This window comes from Diplotaxodon limnothrissa, linkage group LG8, assembly GCF_057381915.1.
Source record: "Diplotaxodon limnothrissa isolate DT_005_m linkage group LG8, D_limnothrissa_male_GT1.1, whole genome shotgun sequence".
In the NCBI taxonomy this organism is placed as follows: Eukaryota; Metazoa; Chordata; class Actinopteri; order Cichliformes; family Cichlidae; genus Diplotaxodon; species Diplotaxodon limnothrissa.
In genome coordinates, this window is record NC_140603.1 from 30,596,732 (window position 1) to 30,615,191 (window position 18,460).

The window sequence follows — 18,460 nt, forward strand, 5'->3', positions numbered from 1 at the left end:
TGCTTAGATCAGCTTGTTCTGTCCTTCCTGCTTATTTGGTTTGCTCACCCTTCACTCTTTATTGTGTCTCTCTGCTTCTGGTCAACTTCTGAAGTTGGTAAAGATGGAGTCACTGTTTGGTTCAGCACGGTTAACACAAACATTGGGCTTATTTTACCCGATGCCCCCCAAAACACACTTTCCATCAAAACATAATGAAGGACAACAATACATGGCAAATTTAACAAACTGAAGCATTCTTCCTATAGTTCCCCCATACAATGAAAAATGTATCATGATCCGATAAAAAGGCTCCAAAATGAGTTTAAAAAGAAAGTGAATCATTAAGAAAAACTAAATAATGAAGCTGGGAACATGTCCTTTGGTCCATGTGAGTCTCGTCCAGTGAAGACACAACTTAAAAAAAAAAACCATGAACGCATATTTATTCATCGAGTCGATGAAAATCACCGTCGTCGGTTTTTTGGGGTTAAGTGGGTACATTTTCGAGCATCTCCTCCGCTCGTGTTCACATCCTGACACGCTCTGTTTCATCCTGAAACTACTTCCTGTGTCTCGTCATGTCTCCCTCTGCGTTCTAACATCCAGCATGTCGAAGTCGGCCGCTGTGATCTGCTAATGAATCTCTCAAGGGGAGAGGTGAGGCAGTGTGTGCGTGTACCACGCTTTGTGCTAACATCAGCAAAGCCAGTCAATGCTAATGGACAATATCATCATGCTTAAGTGTGATTGGATAAGGGGTGAGGCAAGAGAGGGTGTGTGTGTGTGTGTGTGTGTGATATACTCAAGGCCTGTTTAATGCTAAAACTCCCTTTATATCCTCCTCCCCCCTCTCTCTCTCACGCACAGCCTCCTCTCCTGAATCCTTAATGAGCCCTGCTGTGGGAGGCTCCAGACTGAGGCTGTTGGTATTTTAAAACACTGGTACAGGATCAGAAACACGCTGCCTCCCTTCACTAATAAAAGCCGAGGATGTTGAGCGTTTCAAGGCTGGCAGACACACTCGAGAGCTTTGAGCGTAACAGCTGCTCTGAGCTGATGTGAGTCTCACGACTGGAATCAACACCAAACTTCTGGTTCAGCGTTCGGAAACGAGGAGAGCGGCCGGTCCCCCCGTGGTATCACCCACCCCACTGGAAAATAAGATTCAAACAGTCGTTGTTAACCATGTCATGGTGACACTGAGTAATGCCGCACTTTCAGATCTTTTCTTGTATGAAATGTCAGAAGGTAAGATTGGAAACATTTTCCAGGGTGTCTGGAAAATGTCATGTTTTATTAAACCAACAGTCCAAACTCAAAGATTTCAGTTTCAGCAATGTGAAATGGAAAAGATGTTCACATTTTGGAAAAAACAGCCTCAGGAGATCTTGACGTTAGCTGAGTGCTGCACGACCAATGGGACAGTGCACTTAGTATCATTATGCATTTAAATACTTTGTAATCGGTTGGGTAGTTTAATCTGCAGTAATGGATCCTATTCTATGAAATTAAACTTTTAAAGCGTGGTTGTTCTGTGAGGACCACGCACCTCTGAAACACAGAGAAACCAGGCCTTCAGCTTCATTAGCAGTCTAAGGAGCTTGGAAAGAAAAGCGTCTGGACTTCTTTAAGTTGCTTGAAGACGTTTCACCTCTCATCCGAGAAGCTTCTTCAGTTCTAAGGTCAAATGGTGGAGACTGATTCAAACCCAGTGGGAGTTTCCCCCCCACAGAGGGACAAAAGGACCCCCTGATGATCCTCTAATCGCCTGAGCCAAGGCGTGAAAGCGGGTGTGGGTCCCAATCAGCCAGAGTTTCGGGTGAGCTCATTGTGAAACCTGGCCCCACCCTATCATGTGATTTCCTGAGGTCAGATGGCCCAGGATGTGAGTGGGCGTTAAGGCGTCTGGGAAGGGATCTCAAAACTGGATTATAGATGGCAGACAGTTGGTGTCGTAAGCCCCGCCTCTGTTCAAAGATGGTTGCTCACAGTGGACATAGATGCTTCTTTCACTCCTCTTTCAACCCATCTGTCCTCTCTGTCCAAAATGTGAACATTGGCCTCCTCGGAAGAGTGACCTTTGACCTTAGATGCAGATGGACTGCCGAGACTTGTCCCGCGTGCCATTCGCTTGTTTGTACTAACTGTGTGCTGATGAATTTATTATGCGTGCCTTTATAGTTTTTTGCGTGACAAGAATATTATTTGAATCTCAGATAATTTGGTACAGATTTAGAAGCTGTGTTGATTTCAGAGGGAACATTTTGTTCTTCAGCTTCGTTGCGGTGGAACGATTATGTCGAGTTTTCTGAGGAAAACTGTGGTTGTGTCCCAAACATGTGACACTAGTGTGGGAAATTCACAGAAAAAAAACACACGAGGATCTTTTTCCCGAACACAGATCATCTCGTTGTTTTGTCATAACTGGATTATCGAGGTTTTGGCAGGAAACACGTGCTGAATATTTAACAGCGAATGAAATATTGACGGGGCCTAGAGGCTGTGGATCTGCTGCTGCCTCCTCCTGTTTTACTTACTGCGAGTGTGTGAAACAGCCTGAACGGGTTGTGCAAAAATGCCGCGTTAATCAGTGCGTCCATCTCATTTTTTTACAGCTGCAGAAAGGGCAGGTAACCAGGCGTGCTCAGTGCAGCCCCGACGCCCAGGAGTGACCGTGCCGCTCGTTGTGCTGCGATCTTTCACATCTCAATTAACCTCGTCAGGTGAAAGTAGCTTGTATATCTTGGAGTGCGGAAAGGGCAAGCACCTCGAGTGTGAGGTTATAGAGTCTGCTGTTGTTATTAATGAAGGGAATGAGAGAAGAGAGGAGAGAAGGAAGTAAGGAAGAGAAGGGAGAGACGAGGATGGAGGACTTTCTGCAGTAAGGGCAGAAGAATATTTATTTTCTTCTCCTTCATTGAACAGCTGCACAGACGCTCCGTTTAGTATCTGCTGCAAAAATTCAGCATATCTGCTTCCAAAGACCGTTACAGAATATCCAGATTTCCCCTTCAAGTCGGTGCAAAGCGTCGAGGACAGAGTGTGTAAGTTATTGTCAGCTGAGTTACCTGTTATCCCCAAAAAGTACCAGGAGTTCTTCTATTTCTGTCAGTCAGCTTTTAAAAACAGTCTCCAAATTTTTGAAGTAGCACAGATTCTCATTTCCTTCAAATCCAAAGGCAGCTTTTAATAGAGTTTTAAAAGCATTCACAAAGCCATTTGTCAAAGGCTGAAATATTAATTTCCATCTCAATAGAGGACCGTACAGGATGAGGCCTTAATCCAAGAACTGAAGAGTTGTCCTTTCGAAGCAGAGTCACTCAACGTCTAGGTCATTCACAAGGTTGCACAGCAATGCACACGGCGGTAAAGACTTTCATTCGGGAGCTTGGGTTATATATAGACGATGGCTGCTGTGACTAGCATTGTTCATTCGTTTGTGTACTTGCATTTTGAAACTTCAGCTTTAGCTTTTGGGCATCATTAGCATTTTTCCCTTCACCAGCCTGTGCTAGTTAGACAAACACCGTGGTGATAAAACCTTCCTGAAAGGTTTAAAAAGTTCTCATCTGAAGGAATCGTTTTGTTAAAGTGAATAAAATAAACGTCGAGGGGCGCGCGGAGATGTTTGTGCGATGATGCTCGTTTCTAGACGGATCCTGAATTTAAAAGGTTTGGTATAAACCAACAATCACAGGAGGCTGAAACTGCATTTAAACTTTAAAGGACATTAAAGGAAGCGGCACTTGTACGCCGGCTGGATGGTTGTGAGAGATGATCAATGAACTTTCCTTTTCCCAACTTGGACGCCTACTATCAGTTACCCTTGTTTGTCTTTTCTGTCGTATTTCAGGAGAACCTATTCTGATGGTTCTCAAACCAGACCTTTACTGCAGGGGTGTCAACGTTAACGCGCTAACGCGTCATCACGATTGAAATTTTTAACCCATCTGGAGTACAGAATGGACAGACTTTGGACAAACTGCCTGAAATGCGTGGACAAAGACATTTCAGGCAGTTTGAGTCATTCTGCACTCCAGACGGTTAATTGCATTAAAAACTTTAATTGCGTTAACTGTGTTGACAGATTAATACACGTTAATGCGTTAGCATTGACGGCCTTACTTTATTGATATACCGATTTGTCAAACTCGTCATTAATGAGAAGTCAAGAGTCATCGTTATTGGCAGAAGAGTTAAAGCACGTGTGCAGAGGAGAAATGGGTTTGCACTGCAAGGATGTCCAGTTTAATCCGTCCCTCCACCAATTTCATAACTGCAGACTTGTTGCCCTCTGGCTGTCGTTTTAGAGTAACTGTGATGAAGACCAAAAGACTCCAGGTTTCTTTTACCCCTATTGCAACCCGCCTCTTCCATGGTGAATAACTAATTTTATCATTGTTTTGTTTATTTTTATTGTTGCTCTTGCTGCTGAACTAATTTCAGCTTTTGGGACAATAAAGTACTGAACTGAAACTGAATTGAAATAACTCAACTGAGTGAGAGACAGTGTAGACCCAAAGTTGGCCACCGATCCGTCACAGGGCTCACACAGACGACTCTTCACACACGGTCAGTGGACCTCCAGCTTCCTCCCACAGTCTTTGGGCGACTGTGGGAGGAAGCTCTGGCACACAGCAAGAACCCGGCTGATTCAAACCCTGGACCAGAGATGGGCAGTAACGCGTTACTAGTCTGATTACTTTTTTCAAGTAACAAGTAAAGTAAGGGATTGCGATTGCAAAAAAGTAATTAGATTACACTTACTTTCCCGTAAGCATGTTGCGTTACTGCGTTACTAAACTGTGATTTTGTTTGTGAGAGTGTCTCCTGACAATGACGCAAGCGTGTGCGACGGCTGTGGTAGCACATCTGTAAATCAACAATAGAAACATGGAGCGAGGGATAGAGTGCGATCGTGCAGCATTTAATACTTGGAAATACGACATTACTTTGAATTTGACTCTTTAAAAAGCGACAAAAACATAAGCGTACGTTGTACACTCTGCATCGGAAGAAAACTTCTTTCTACGTCGAAAAATTCCACTTCCGACGTGAGCAAGCACCTAGCACGCTGCCACAGGAATGTTAAACCTCAGATGGACCCACTCCTGCTAAACAGGTTAAACTAGACGTAAGAGCGACAGCACTTAGTGCCGCTGAACTGAAGAAGCTCGTCGCTGCCTATATCGTCGAGGACATGTTGCCGATTTCCACTGTAGATTCTGAATCGTTCCGACGCATCGTAGAAAAACTACCAACTAAAAGTGGTGTCAAGCTGCCCCAGAGAAAGTCATTTGTAGGACACCTTGAGAGAGAATATGACAAAATGAACTCTAACTTGAAGGCTACACTCGAAGAGGCAGAGTTTGTTTCCACCACTGCTGACATCTGGGCGGTAAATAATAAAAGTTTTATGGGTGTAATAGTTCACTGGATTAATTCCACATTACAACACAACAAGGCTGCCCTAGCATGCAAGAGAATTAGAGGCAGCCATACCTATGATGTAATCGGAGCAGAGCTTGAAGAAATCCATTCATCATATGGACTACAAGGCAAAGTTGTTGCCACTGTAACGGATAGTGTATCCAATTTTGCCAAAGCATTCAGAGTATGTCAGCCCTGAATCTGAAAATGAAGAAGGTGATGACGAAGAACCGACCTTTACTGATGTCATAGAAGCTCTTTCAACCACATCTGGTGATGCACAGTTCAGCCTCCCTCCACACTACAGATGTGCATCGCACACAATTAACTTGATTTCAACAAGCGATGTTGACAAACATCTAAACTCCTGTGCAGACACCAAGGCTGCATATAGGAGTAGCACTGCAAAATATTCTGCTCTTTGGACTAAAGCAAGTCGATCAACATTAGCCTCTGAACAGGTGGAGGAAGTCAGCCAGAGGAAACCTAATGGTACTGACATCCACAAGGTGGAATTCCCTGTATGAGGCCATTTCTAGAATCATCACAATTCCCTTGAATGAACTTAATCCCCTGTGTGTAAAACTGGGAATCAAGTGCCTTAATGAAAGGGAGTACCAGTTCTTGAAAGAGTACTGTACTGTGATGAAGCCCTGACAGTGGCTCTGGACATCTTACAAGGGGATGAGTGCACCTACGGGGCTTTAAGGCCAACACTCACAAGCCTGAGGTCAAAGACGCTTGCCCTGAAAGATGACCTCTATGATGCCTTCCAGATGTCATTGTAAAGGTAAGATTATTATTAAGTGCTTTGGGTGGATTTGTTAAATTTATTATACCATTCACAGTGGGTGGATGTTAGACTTAGTTTTAAGCAGCGGGTACAATTATTAAAATGATAGAATAAAAGACCAAGTATTCACCCCTTGTTAAATATCAGGGACATTGATCATCATTAATCATGAATATTAATCATAATATCAACAAAACCAAAATTAAATCTCATACAGTATTGATAATAGAAAATACAGATGGTTTAGAGCTGTAAAGCCCACAAAATAATGACGATAGGTAATTGTATAGTAAAATAATTTTATTCTTAGATGCATCATATTGTATGTTACAGGCCATCAAGACTCGTTTTGATGCTGTTCTGGACAGCCAAGAAGTACTTCTCGCAGCGGCCACTTGTCCCAAGTTTAAACTTCGTTGGCTGAGAGATGAGCGCAGGAGAGAGTATGTGAAGGAGCTCCTGATAACAGAGTGTCGTAAAGCTGTTCCTGCAACTGACAACACTAACGTGTCCCAAATGGCAGCCAGCCCAGCCGAAATGGACTTTTTTGAATTTCAGAACCAGCCCACAGAAAGCTTCTCAGCAGAAAAAGAAGTAACTGACTTTTTAAGGTCAGACTATGAGTTTGAGATTCTGAATCAGTTCCCAAATCTCAAAAAGATGTACATGAAATACAAAGTCCAACTCCGTCCAGTGCACCAGTGGAACTGCTGTTCAGTTTAGGTGGATTGGTGCTTTCCCCAAAAAGGAACAGAGTGTCTGATAGAAGGTTTGAGAAGCTTCTGCTGATGCGATATAACCACAGTTTCAGTCCAAAAGAAAACAATAAAACAGGTCTTTTTCAGGGTTGCCACAAACTGAGACTGGATTAAAAGGCTAAATGTAGCATGCAATAGCTTTTTCTGTTTTGGTAATCTCAATATTACTCCTCTCTGCACTTTACCAACTGTTAAAAGATGTTATTGTTAATTCTATTTATTTTATTTATTAATTTTTTTGCTGTATTTATATGAAAGGATGTGTGTGTGTGTGTGTACACAAAAATAATTTATGTTATATGGTGGATTCTGCAGAAATACAGTTTAAGCCTTTATTTTCTTAAAATCTGGTGTAATGTGCAGAAATATGTTTAAATGTTAAACAAATTCATTAAAGTCAAAGACTGTTGAATTTAATGTAATGTTTGTTTGATGCAGTTTTTATAAAGTTCAGATTAAAAGTAATAAACAATTCTTTAAAAAGACACTTTTCTGTTTGACTCACTTTTATAAGATGGATTATGCAGAATTGGCCCAAAAGGTCCATCGCTTTATCACGCATTCAGGTGTCATGTTTTTGAAAAGTAACTAATTAATTTTGAAAATAAGTAATCAGTAAAGTAACGGGATTACTTTTTTGGGGAAGTAATCAGTAACTAATTACTTTTCTCAAGTAACTTGATCCAACACTGCCCTGGACTTTGTTGATTTGAGGTGAAGGTGCTCACCGCTGCCCCCCCTGCGTCACCCTATTAACAATTCAACGTCAAAGCCTCGTCAGAATGATGTGAAGTTTGTGTCCAGAACACTTTCACAGATTCCGACTTACTGTAATAGAAAACTCGATTTCGGACCGGAGGCAGCCGACAGGTATCGACAGGCCAAGCGGAATGCGGCTCGGGCAGTGGCTGAAGCAAAAACTCGGGTGTGGGAGGAGTTCGGAGAGGCCATGGAAAAAGACTTTCGGACTGCCTCGAAGAGATTCTGGCAAACCGTCAGACGTCTCAGGAGGGGAAAGCGGTGCTCTACCTGCACTGTGTATAGTGCTGGCGGAGCGCTGCTGACGTCGACTGAGAAAATTGTCAGGCGGTGGAAGGAATACTTCGAGGACCTCCTTAATCCCACTGACACGTCTTCCGAGGAGGAAGCAGAGGGGAATGACCCGCCAATTTCCGGGGGCGAGGTCACTGAGGCAGTTAAACGACTCCTTGGTGGCAGAGCCCCTGGTGTTGATGAGGTCCACCCCGAGTTCCTGAAGGCTCTGGACGTTGTAGGGCTGTCCTGGTTGACACGCCTCTGCAATGTTGCGTGGAGATCAGGGGCAGTACCTGTGGACTGGCAGACCGGGGTGGTGGTCCCCATCTTTAAGAAAGGGGACCGGAGGGTGTGTTCCAACTACAGGGGGATCACACTCCTCAGCCTCCCTGGGAAAGTCTATGCCAGGGTGCTGGAAAGGAGAGTTCGTCCGTTAGTCGAACCTCGGATACAGGAGGAACAATGCGGTTTTCGTCCTGGTCACGGAACACTGGACCAGCTCTTTATCCTCTCCAGGATACTTGAGGGTGCATGGGAGTTTGCCCAACCAGTCTACATGTGTTTTGTGGACTTGGAGAAGGCATTCGACCGTGTCCCTCGGGGTGTCCTGTGGGAGGTGTTGCGGGAATATGGGGTGTCTGGCCCATTGCTACGGGCCATTCGATCCCTATACAACCGTTGCAAGAGCTTGGTTCGCATTGCCGGCAATAAGTCGGACTCGTTCCCGGTGGGTGATGGGCTCCGCCAGGGCTGCCCTTTGTCACCGGTTCTGTTCATAATTTTTATGGACAGGATTTCTAGGCGCAGCCAAGTGGCGGAGGGCTTTCGCTTTGGTGGCCTCAGAATCTCATCTCTGATTTTTGCGGATGATGTGGTTCTGTTGGCTTCATCGGGTGAGGGCCTCCAGCTCGCACTGGAACGGTTCGCAGCCGAGTGTGAAGCAGCGGGAATGAGGATCAGCACCTCCAAATCTGAGGCCATGGTTCTCAGCCGGAAAAGGGTGGAGTGCCCACTCCGGGTCGGGGATGAGTTCCTGCCCCAAGTGGAGGAGTTCAAGTATCTCGGGGTCTTGTTCGCGAGTGATGGGAGAAGGGAGCCGGAGATCGACAGACGGATTGGGGCTGCAGCTGCAGTAATGCGGACGCTGCACCGGTCCGTCGTGGTGAAGAGGGAGCTGAGTGTAAAAGCGAAGCTCTCAATTTACCGGTCGGTCTACGTCCCTACCCTCACCTATGGCCACGAGCTGTGGGTAGTGACCGAAAGAACGAGATCGCGGATACAAGCGGCAGAAATGAGCTTCCTCCGAAGGGTGGCTGGCCTCTCCCTTAGAGATAGGGTGAGAAGTTCGGCCATCCGGGAGGGGCTCAGAGTAGAGCAGCTGCTGCTCCACATCGAAAGGAGCCAGCTGAGGTGGTTCGGGCATCTGACAAGGATGCCCCCTGGGCGCCTCCTGGGTGAGGTGTTCCAGGCATGTCCCACCGGGAGGAGGCCCCGGGGCAGACCCAGGACACGCTGGAGAGATTATATCTCTCGGCTGGCCTGGGAACGCCTTGGTATTCCCCCGGATAAGCTGGAGGAGGTGGCTGGGGAGAGGGAGGTCTGGGCCTCTTTGCTTAGGCTGCTGCCCCCACGACCCGGCCCCGGACAAAGCGGATGAGGATGGATGGATGGATGGATGGATGGATGGATTTCGGACAGATTCTCAGCTTCACCGCTGCAAATATGATCGATGTGTCTTCCTAAGACGTTTGTCTGTGGATGTCAACTAACTGACAAATATTTTGCTTGTCTGAGTCATCTGACCTAATTTCCACCCACACAATATCACAGCAGATTTTCTAGAACAAAGAGCGAAACAGGATTGTGGTTTAACAACTGATAGGTTTGTAGCTTGAACCTTGAAGACAATATAATTACACAGCAAGCAAGACACGAAGTAGGCAAAGTTCTTCATGTTTCTCGTGCACGGGAGAGAACCGGACAAACGTCGTTCCTTCGCTTGACCCCAGTTGCTCTCGTCCGCTCCCCCGTAACACTGCTCTTTTATTGAGGTTACATGAATATGCATAGGTTCATTAACATATGACGTCTACATACAAACAAAGAGTACCTTGCCTGTGTGTGGGGGGTCAGACTGTGACCCCATAAATGACTTCCCTAAACCTGCTGGTCTGGAAGTCCAACAGTTCATCTAAACAAAAGGCACTTAGCCTAAAACAGATATAGCCACGTTTATCCTGCCATAAAACAATAAAACAAGGTACAACCTCTTCCCATGCTCCCAGGATGTAGGTGTGCATTCCTGGAATGCACACCAAGCCTTTGCAGCCTGCTAAAGATCACACATCCTATCACTACACAATTGATTATACACCTCTAAGCATATATGGTTAAATATTTCTAAGCATAAATGACAATCAACAATACAAAACCTAACAACAACCTTAAAAGAGACGAGGGTGAATAATTTCTTCCACACTATACACGTGCACCACGTGGAACAGATGCATATCTTACCTCTGCCGTTGTTGTCAATATAAAAGTTCATGCAGTCAGTCTGGCTCTGCTGATAAATGGAAAATGTCTTTCTGAAGGCCGCCGTCTGAAACTCACTACAAAGCTCCTTTCTTTCTCCACTTGAATCACATCCACAGCTCAGGAGATAATGCAGCTAATGGCGCTTCCAAAATTCATCCAGGACTTTTTTTGCTTTCTGGCAGCAGGAAATGGACAATCACACCACTCATAAACTTTTATCTAAAGGTCAGTCTCTGAAATAGAGTACGAAGTAGTTCCTCTCATTTTTTTTTTGTGGGGCACTAATGTACGCAGATCCCTTCAGAGAGGATTTTATATCGAGTAATTAGCAGTTATACACTCGAATAACTGTGAAGCAGATTCCTTGTAGAGGAAATCTGATTTCATGATTAACCCAATTAATTTGATATTTTGCAGCAGATCCAAAACACAGCAAGTAAAATTACTAAAGTATTGGAAGATTTTTTTTAAACCCAGTCAGAACTATAAAAACATCTGCAACACTAAGTTACAAACACATGTGCAGCTGTACCTGTGCTACCTGCTATTATTTGTGCCTGCAGTAATCTAAATGTGCAGTACCTTGCTGTGTACAATATGTTGTGCTCTTATGCTGCTGTTCCCACTGTAATTTCCCCACAGTGTTTATTACTCTAACATATAACTGCAGTGCTTTCTCTGCATTACTGTTGGGGCTCTACCTTAAACTATAAAGCGCTTGTTTGTTGTGATTTGGGGCTAAATGAGTAAAATTGAATTGAATATTTTTGTCCTTCTGCTCTGAATTTCCTGTTGCAGCTGGCCAGATGTGATGGTGGCCCATTGCTAGCTAAATCCCCTCAGTGTTCATGGCTACACAAGAACTGGAGAGCGTGTCACACATGCACAGCAATCGATGTCTAACTGCAGAATCTTTCATCGCTTATTTCATTGGGGAAGAATTCAGTCTTTGTACAATAAGCAAGTTCAGCCTGCATCTCTGGTTTAAAGACGCCCAGAAACTCAGTCTGCAGCTACTCTTTAATGTTTGCAATGCTTCAGCCTTTTGTGCTGGTGAAATGTTGTCAGCAGACCAGCACTAACCTGTTTGCATGTGGCAGTTACAACTACATAAATCTTGGACTTAGATTCACTTTTCCAGTATGTTCAGCTCGTGATGCTGGTTGTGTAGTTCAGGGTAGGGCTGCTCGATTATGGCAAAAGTGATAATCACGATTATTTTCACTGAAATTGAGATCTCGATTATTTGATGATATTTATTTAACAAAAACAATGTGTTGAATAATGACTTTAAAGATTGTCAAAAAATAATACCACTGAAGGTTTTTTACCTCTTTTCAACCAACAGCAGTCACTCTCCTCTCCAAATAACTTCTGCTGAGCTTTCCGAGCTTCCCTCGGGTCCTCTTAGTCAGCGATCCCCAACCCCCGGGCCTCGGACCGGTACCGGTCCGTGAGTCGTTTGGTGCCGGGCCGCGAGAGTTGAGGCTCAGGCTTGAAATGTCTGGTTTTCAGGGTTTTTATCGGTTTTCAGCGTTGTTTTGTTATCGTTTTTATCGTTTACTCAGTTTTGCTGGGTCTTTTCACGTGTGTTATGAATAAATCTTCTTTTTTTCGGTACCGGTACTAGTTTTATTTTGTTGTATTTATCCGCGACACCTTAAAGGCCGGTCCGTGAAAATATTGTCGGGCATAAACCGGTCCGTGGCGCAAAAAAGGTTGGAGACCGCTGCTCTTAATCGTTGTGACACGTGTTCGAAACGCAGAGAGGTGCGCTCGATTTGCCACACGGAGCAGCGCGAGAGTAAAGCACGAGGGAGGGGCTAATAATCGGCTCAGTCATTTTTAATGATTGTTGAAAGCCCAAATCGTAATCGAGATTAAAATTCGATTAATTGAGCAGCCCTAGTTCAGGGTTGATTACGTGAGGCTAAAAAGAGTTGACAAATTTGAAACGTGCTAAAGTTTTGGCTGATGATTCAGCCCAGCAGCATCGAGTTTGTTGGTGAAACTTAGATATGAGTCAGTTAAATGAGGAAAAATCACTGAGTGGTTTCAGACCGAGGAAACATTTTTAATGTAAACTCCCTCCAAAGATGCAGTGCCGTCAGTCTGTTGTTGTTCCTCTAACCATTCCTACCGCACTGCCTCAGCACTTCCCAGATGTTTACTCCTGCCTGAGCTCAGAATATGGTCCTCGCACAGATTGGGTCCCATTCCATATCACAGAGTCTCAGCAGGACAGGTGAAGGACAGCGGGCTGAGTCAGGACATAACGTGGTTCAAACCTCGGGCACCTGAGCAGAATAAATGCTGCATGGGGGTAATGGAGCAGGATGATGGGTACTTATCTTCCATGAATATGCTACTAGACACAAACCAGAGAGTCACCGGACAGTGAAACAGCACAATGTGAAAGGAGGATACATAAACTTTGATGTAGTTTGCATCCTAATGTGCTGATAACCACAAAGGACTTCATTTCACCAATAAATACTTGCGGTATGGCTTTCATTTCATTTCCAGGGTTGTGTCTGGATGCAGCGCACATCCTGTGAAATTATCACTTCTTTCCTGTGGAGGTTATATTAATGAAACATCCTCAAGATGCTTTCAAGATGTAAGGGAAATTGGGAAATGGATAAATATAGCAGGTTATGAGTGCACTGCTTTAATGTTCAGTTTCTTCTTGTGAAATTCATTCAGTTTATTGACTGTCGTGTTTGGTAGCACTTCAAACAGGAGGTTCAAAGTCATTATGCTTAAAGTCACTTTCAGGTAAAATTGTCAAAATAATAATTCTGCTATTAGTTTTGATTATACTATAAAAATTAATCGAATATCTTTTTGGAGTTTTGCTGCTTGTGCGAGGCTTTTGTTCAGTTCCTGATGTCAGATTAGTTCTGAGAGGATAATCAACAAGCTGAGGCTCTGACTGACATTCGACTGTGTGATGTGCATTTATATCAGCAGAAAACAATAATAGTATAGATTTCAGGTTGTCAGCAAGATATCAAAGAATTTAAAGCTCTTAATAACAAATGTCTCCAGAAACAAGCTGTCAGTGTTTTGGGATCTTTGTTTCACAGAAATCATGAATGTTTTTTTTTCTTCTCCATGCTGAATTTTGGACACGATGAAGACCGCCATGAAGCGTCTGCTTTTTAATTAGCCAGGAAACAAAACTACTGAGGCACCTGAGCTCTGAAAGGAAGCTGAGAAATGTGTCACAATGTTTTCTCCTCAGAGGAAGAAACACCTGAAATGCTCTTTGATGCTGCCTCCTGCAACTCAACAGGTTCACTGCAGAGGAACCAAAAAAGTTACTACCTGTCACAAATCATTGTGCATGATCCAGCATCAGTTTATACTGTCACACACACACACACACACACACACACTGTCTGTCCTCTCCTTGTCTGTCCTCCCGAGGAGACAATTTATGAGCAGCAGAAGCGACGTCTCAGGCCATCGGATCATGAAGGCTGACGTTCTGTCAGGACACAGCTGCCAATACACACACACACACACACACACACTCAGCACATATAGATGCACGACACAAAATCCAGTAAATTTTATGCTACTACAAATCCTCCTACGTAAGCTGCCGTTAGATTCACTCACACAGACTCCATTTCACTTGTGCACACACAGGTTTGCAAACACACACGCAAACACACACACACACACACACACACACACACACACACACACACACACACACACACTGTAAGCTACTTGTGGAGGAAGACGAGGAGGTTTTATTTGACTCTGGTGGGCTGTTTGATAGAAGTCATTATCTGATTCCTGCTCTAACCTGATAGAACTGGATATTGTAGCAGCAAGTGTGTGCATTTGCCTCTGGCTCTGCATGCTATGCTATTTGTCTGTCAGTTCTGTTGTGTATCTATACGGGCAGATGTTCGCACTGGGAAATAACTACACACATGCACATTTCCAGTCTGCTCTTCGGTTCTTCCGGTAATAATTTTAAGGTTTTGGTTCCTGCATGCACCTACAGTCTCAGCAGAGTTTAAAAAGAGAAAAACAGTTTTTGGATTTTAGGCCAAAATATGGGAAAGACTCGCTGCTCTGTAGCAAACAACACGTAATGAGTTTAGACTCAGAGGTAAGTTTGTACATGGAGCCACATCATCTGAGCAACATCAGCTACTTTTGGTCGGGATGGGTTGACACTACATGTTTAACATGACATTTTAGGCTTTAGCTCGGCTCCCGCTGCTGGTCTGGGTGGTTCAATGCTCCAGTCTGAATGCCTTATTAAAGCAGGGTTGCTCTCCCATGTGTTCATTGGAGTACTTTGGTGAACGAGGCATGCTTAGGTGGAGTAGATAAGCACTATGTAATAACGAGTCCATTTACAGTTTTATAAAATCTATATGCAGGGAAACCCCTGAAATTCCCTGTTTCCACCAGCAACCACGACTGCTCTGTAATCTTCATCCTGTGCTTAACAGCTGATTGTTGAAATCTCTCCTCGGGCACGTTCTAGACAGCCTGCGTGTCATGGAGCAGCAAAAGTGTCTGAACCTTGTAGCAGGGTTGGACTTTCCAGATGCTTCCATCTTCATGTAGCTCTCGCTCATCGGCCTCCTGCAGAGGCTGGTTAATTTCGGACCTGAGCTACAGGTCGGACTGTGAACAGCGTAATAATCAGAATGTAGAGGAGCTTTTCCCAAAATGCAACAGTAGACACGATGTATGGTCTCAAAGAAACAACAGGAAATACTACAAGCAGATTATCCGTTCTAATTTTCCTTTAGAACCAAAGTATCAGCACTGACTGGGAGGACAAAAAGCATCTCGATGCTCGATGAATTCTGTCTAAACCCCTGCAGACGGACTTTAAACCTGGATAAGCTGGCGTGTTTTGGTTTTAGTTTGAGATGCTCTTGGATGCAACAAACCACTGCGAGCTTTCTTTGGTGCAGATTAAGTCATGTTTTGACAGCGTTCAGATTTGGCTGCTACACTTATTTTTCAATTTGGGATGCAACACAGAAACATTTGGAGACGCTCTTCTCTTCTGTCTCATCGCTTTCCCTCTCAGTTTTATCTCTCGGTCTCTCCGCTGCTCTCTCTTCGTCACGCTCGCTGTGTCACTGTCACTGAACTGTGTCAGTTCAGTGCATCGGATTTAAATTCTCCCACAGGACCTGTGTGGCAACTGTGGCGAAGTCGGAGTGAAACAAAGCACAAGACGTTGGCTGAAATGGATCTCGCAGCCCTCCCCGACTCACTGCCGGCACAGGGTTCACGTGAAACGAAGCCCTGAGCGATCAGGTTTAGAAAAATGATCCTCAGGTTTGATTGATGTACTGATGCTTAATGTTTAACACAAGGCAGCTGTAATGGATTTAAGGAGGACAAGAAAACATCATTACATTCTCATTTTCGCTTGTTGTTTAGGAAACACCATCTGGAAAGGTTGTGTAATTTGTATTCCTAAACAGCTTTGACACCAACAGTCTGGTTTGCATATTAATAAACTTCCTTATTCTCCCAAAAAATGCCTTTTGAATCTGTCGAGCGTAGCTCCTTCACTGGGAGAGCTCGCAGAAGCTCGAAACTAATTTGGAGAGATTATCATTACAGGAAGTTTCCTGCTTATCTTTGGATTTGAAAGGATTTGCAGTGTGTCGCTCATCTTAGTGCAAGGGGTCTGATTCATTTGGCTGTTGTCGGTGCTTTTTATGAGTTAAGTAAACCTACAGAGCAACTTTTTAGTGTAGTTGCAGCAATCGAATAGGTAGCTAGCTCGAAAACCATCCATCACATTTGTTATTTTCCTACAGCGTAAGTGAGGCAAGCTTTGATGGTTTGATGATGTTTGATTAAAAGTATAAAAGGTCCCTTTCTTGACCTAATTCCAGCTCTGCGTTTTGGTTCTTGGACTTTTTTGCATGATTCACAGTTCAAAGTGATGTTGACTTATTTTATCATCTGCAGTTTTATCTCCTCTGTCCTGCATTCCCTTCTGATTGGCCGTCCCTTTGCAAAGAGAAGGCGTGAAAGCAGGTGGGTGGGGCTTCTGTGCTGTGAATGACACATCGGAGATATCCCCTCGCCATGACACTGTACTGATGCAAGATTAGAGGAAATGCTGTGAAACTGAGTGTTTAGTGCAGTCTGCACCCTGAAGTTTGGCTCACAGGGAGTATGTGTAAAATTTGGCCTTGTTTATTATGAACATAGCACACTGGAATAAATATATGTATATGTGAAAACACCATACATCAGTGGTGCATGCTGTTATTATGACCTACAGTTGTGTTTTAAAGCTCGTCAATTCTTACAAACTGTAACCCCAAACGTATGAGACGCAGCCGATCGGAGGAAAGTTGGCTTAAAGGGAGCCGATGAACCTCTGGCGCTATAAATGATATATTAAAGGCTTATTTTGAGCTGTTTTTTCATGCAAAGCTACTCTAGCAGAGTTCAAGAATTAAAAACATGGAAATGCTGAAAATGAGCAAAAATATTCATTAAATAGAGGGATCAATAAGTTCATAACATTTTACTGAGGGTGTGTGATCATTTAGCTGGTGCCGTTAATATTTGTTGTAACCGACGAGATGCTCGATGTGTAGTGAAGGAGCCATGAACGAGTTGCCTGAATGCATTTTGCTGATCTTCGTCTTCTTATGCTTTTAACATCGGAAATCAGCTCAAGCTCCCATAGGAGCGTGAAGCTCAGACTGTCACACTTTATCTAAATCTTTGGAAATGTTCTAACATTTCAAATCGATGATACCTGGCTCTTTGTTTGTTTTCCCAGCCTCCCTTTGAGCACTCTGCCCCCCCCCCCCCCCCCCCCCCCCCGGTCTTATGGCTGCTATGTTTACCTCCTTTGTCAGTCATTGCTGATAGGCAGTCAACAAATTATCTGGAGCTGTTTTGAGTGCAGTTTATTAAAAATAGTGACGGTACTTGTTCTTTTTTAAAGCGTCACAATGCTTCAGCTTTATCTTTTAATTAATTTCCTTTTGATCCCTGCCAGCGGAGGACGGCAAACATAGTGTGGATTCATAAAATAAATGCGCAGCCCTCTAGTTTTCACCATAATCTCTCTCCTGTACCTGCACAAAGCTGTAGACCAGCTAAACTCGATCCTTTGCTTTCTCGAGCAGGTGAGCTTTTTTACCAATACCATGTTCTTCTGACGAATCTAAACCAACTATGTCAAAGGTCGGTGTTTCTAACTACCAAAAGATGTAAGTAGAAATGTTTATAAAATGAGATTTTCATCTTCTTTCCCACTTCCTCTAAAAGCTGTTATTTTCTAAGTAAGCTGTGACCTTTATTTTATTGCTTCTGCAGTACTTGCAAGTTGCTCCGAGTGCAGAGATTGCAAAATAACAAAATGTCATGTGTGAGTGTAATGGATTTGTTTAGGCCTGGTGCAGATGTGCAAAAAGGAAGGGAGCGAAACAATAACACAAACGTAAACCATCTTCAGATGTCACTGAAGAGATACGAGCTCAGTGTTCCCAGTTTTAGATGATTCACAGACCTTCGTTTTATTAAAGTTTCTCCAAAAGGCGATCAGAAGCCTCTCCTACCCCCTGGAGGGTCTCTTGGTTGCGTTTGAGTGGTGATTATACTCCACGTTGGCAGCAGATGGAGAGTTCACATGGAGGACACGTCGTTCCTCACCAGAGATAAGAGTTCTGCTGGCTCACAAGTGTCAGAAGAGTCCTCGTTTCTCCGCGTCTGAACTTGGCCGCAGAGGAACACCGGCTGCTCTTCAGTCGATAAGCAGACAGGCAGAAGAGCGCGGCTTCGCTATTCATATGACTCTTTCTTCTTCTTCTGCTCCTGCTGCTGTCTCCTCTGCTACGCTCTCACGCTGCCTCGTCAGACAGCTCCTCACAGTGCTTTTCCTCCTCCAGCATCCTGA

At 44.1% G+C, this 18,460-nt stretch overlaps 1 protein-coding gene and 1 pseudogene across 1 annotated transcript in view; both read left to right on the top strand.

The window, feature by feature from the left end:
- LOC146627408 (uncharacterized) overlaps nt 1-7,077 on the top strand; it is a 65,760-nt pseudogene extending 58,683 nt beyond the window's left edge.
- The window catches only part of LOC146627407 (glutamate receptor ionotropic, delta-1-like), a 628,504-nt gene that overhangs the window by 91,728 nt on the left and 518,316 nt on the right, over nt 1-18,460 (top strand). The gene's annotated exons all lie outside the window — the stretch shown is intronic.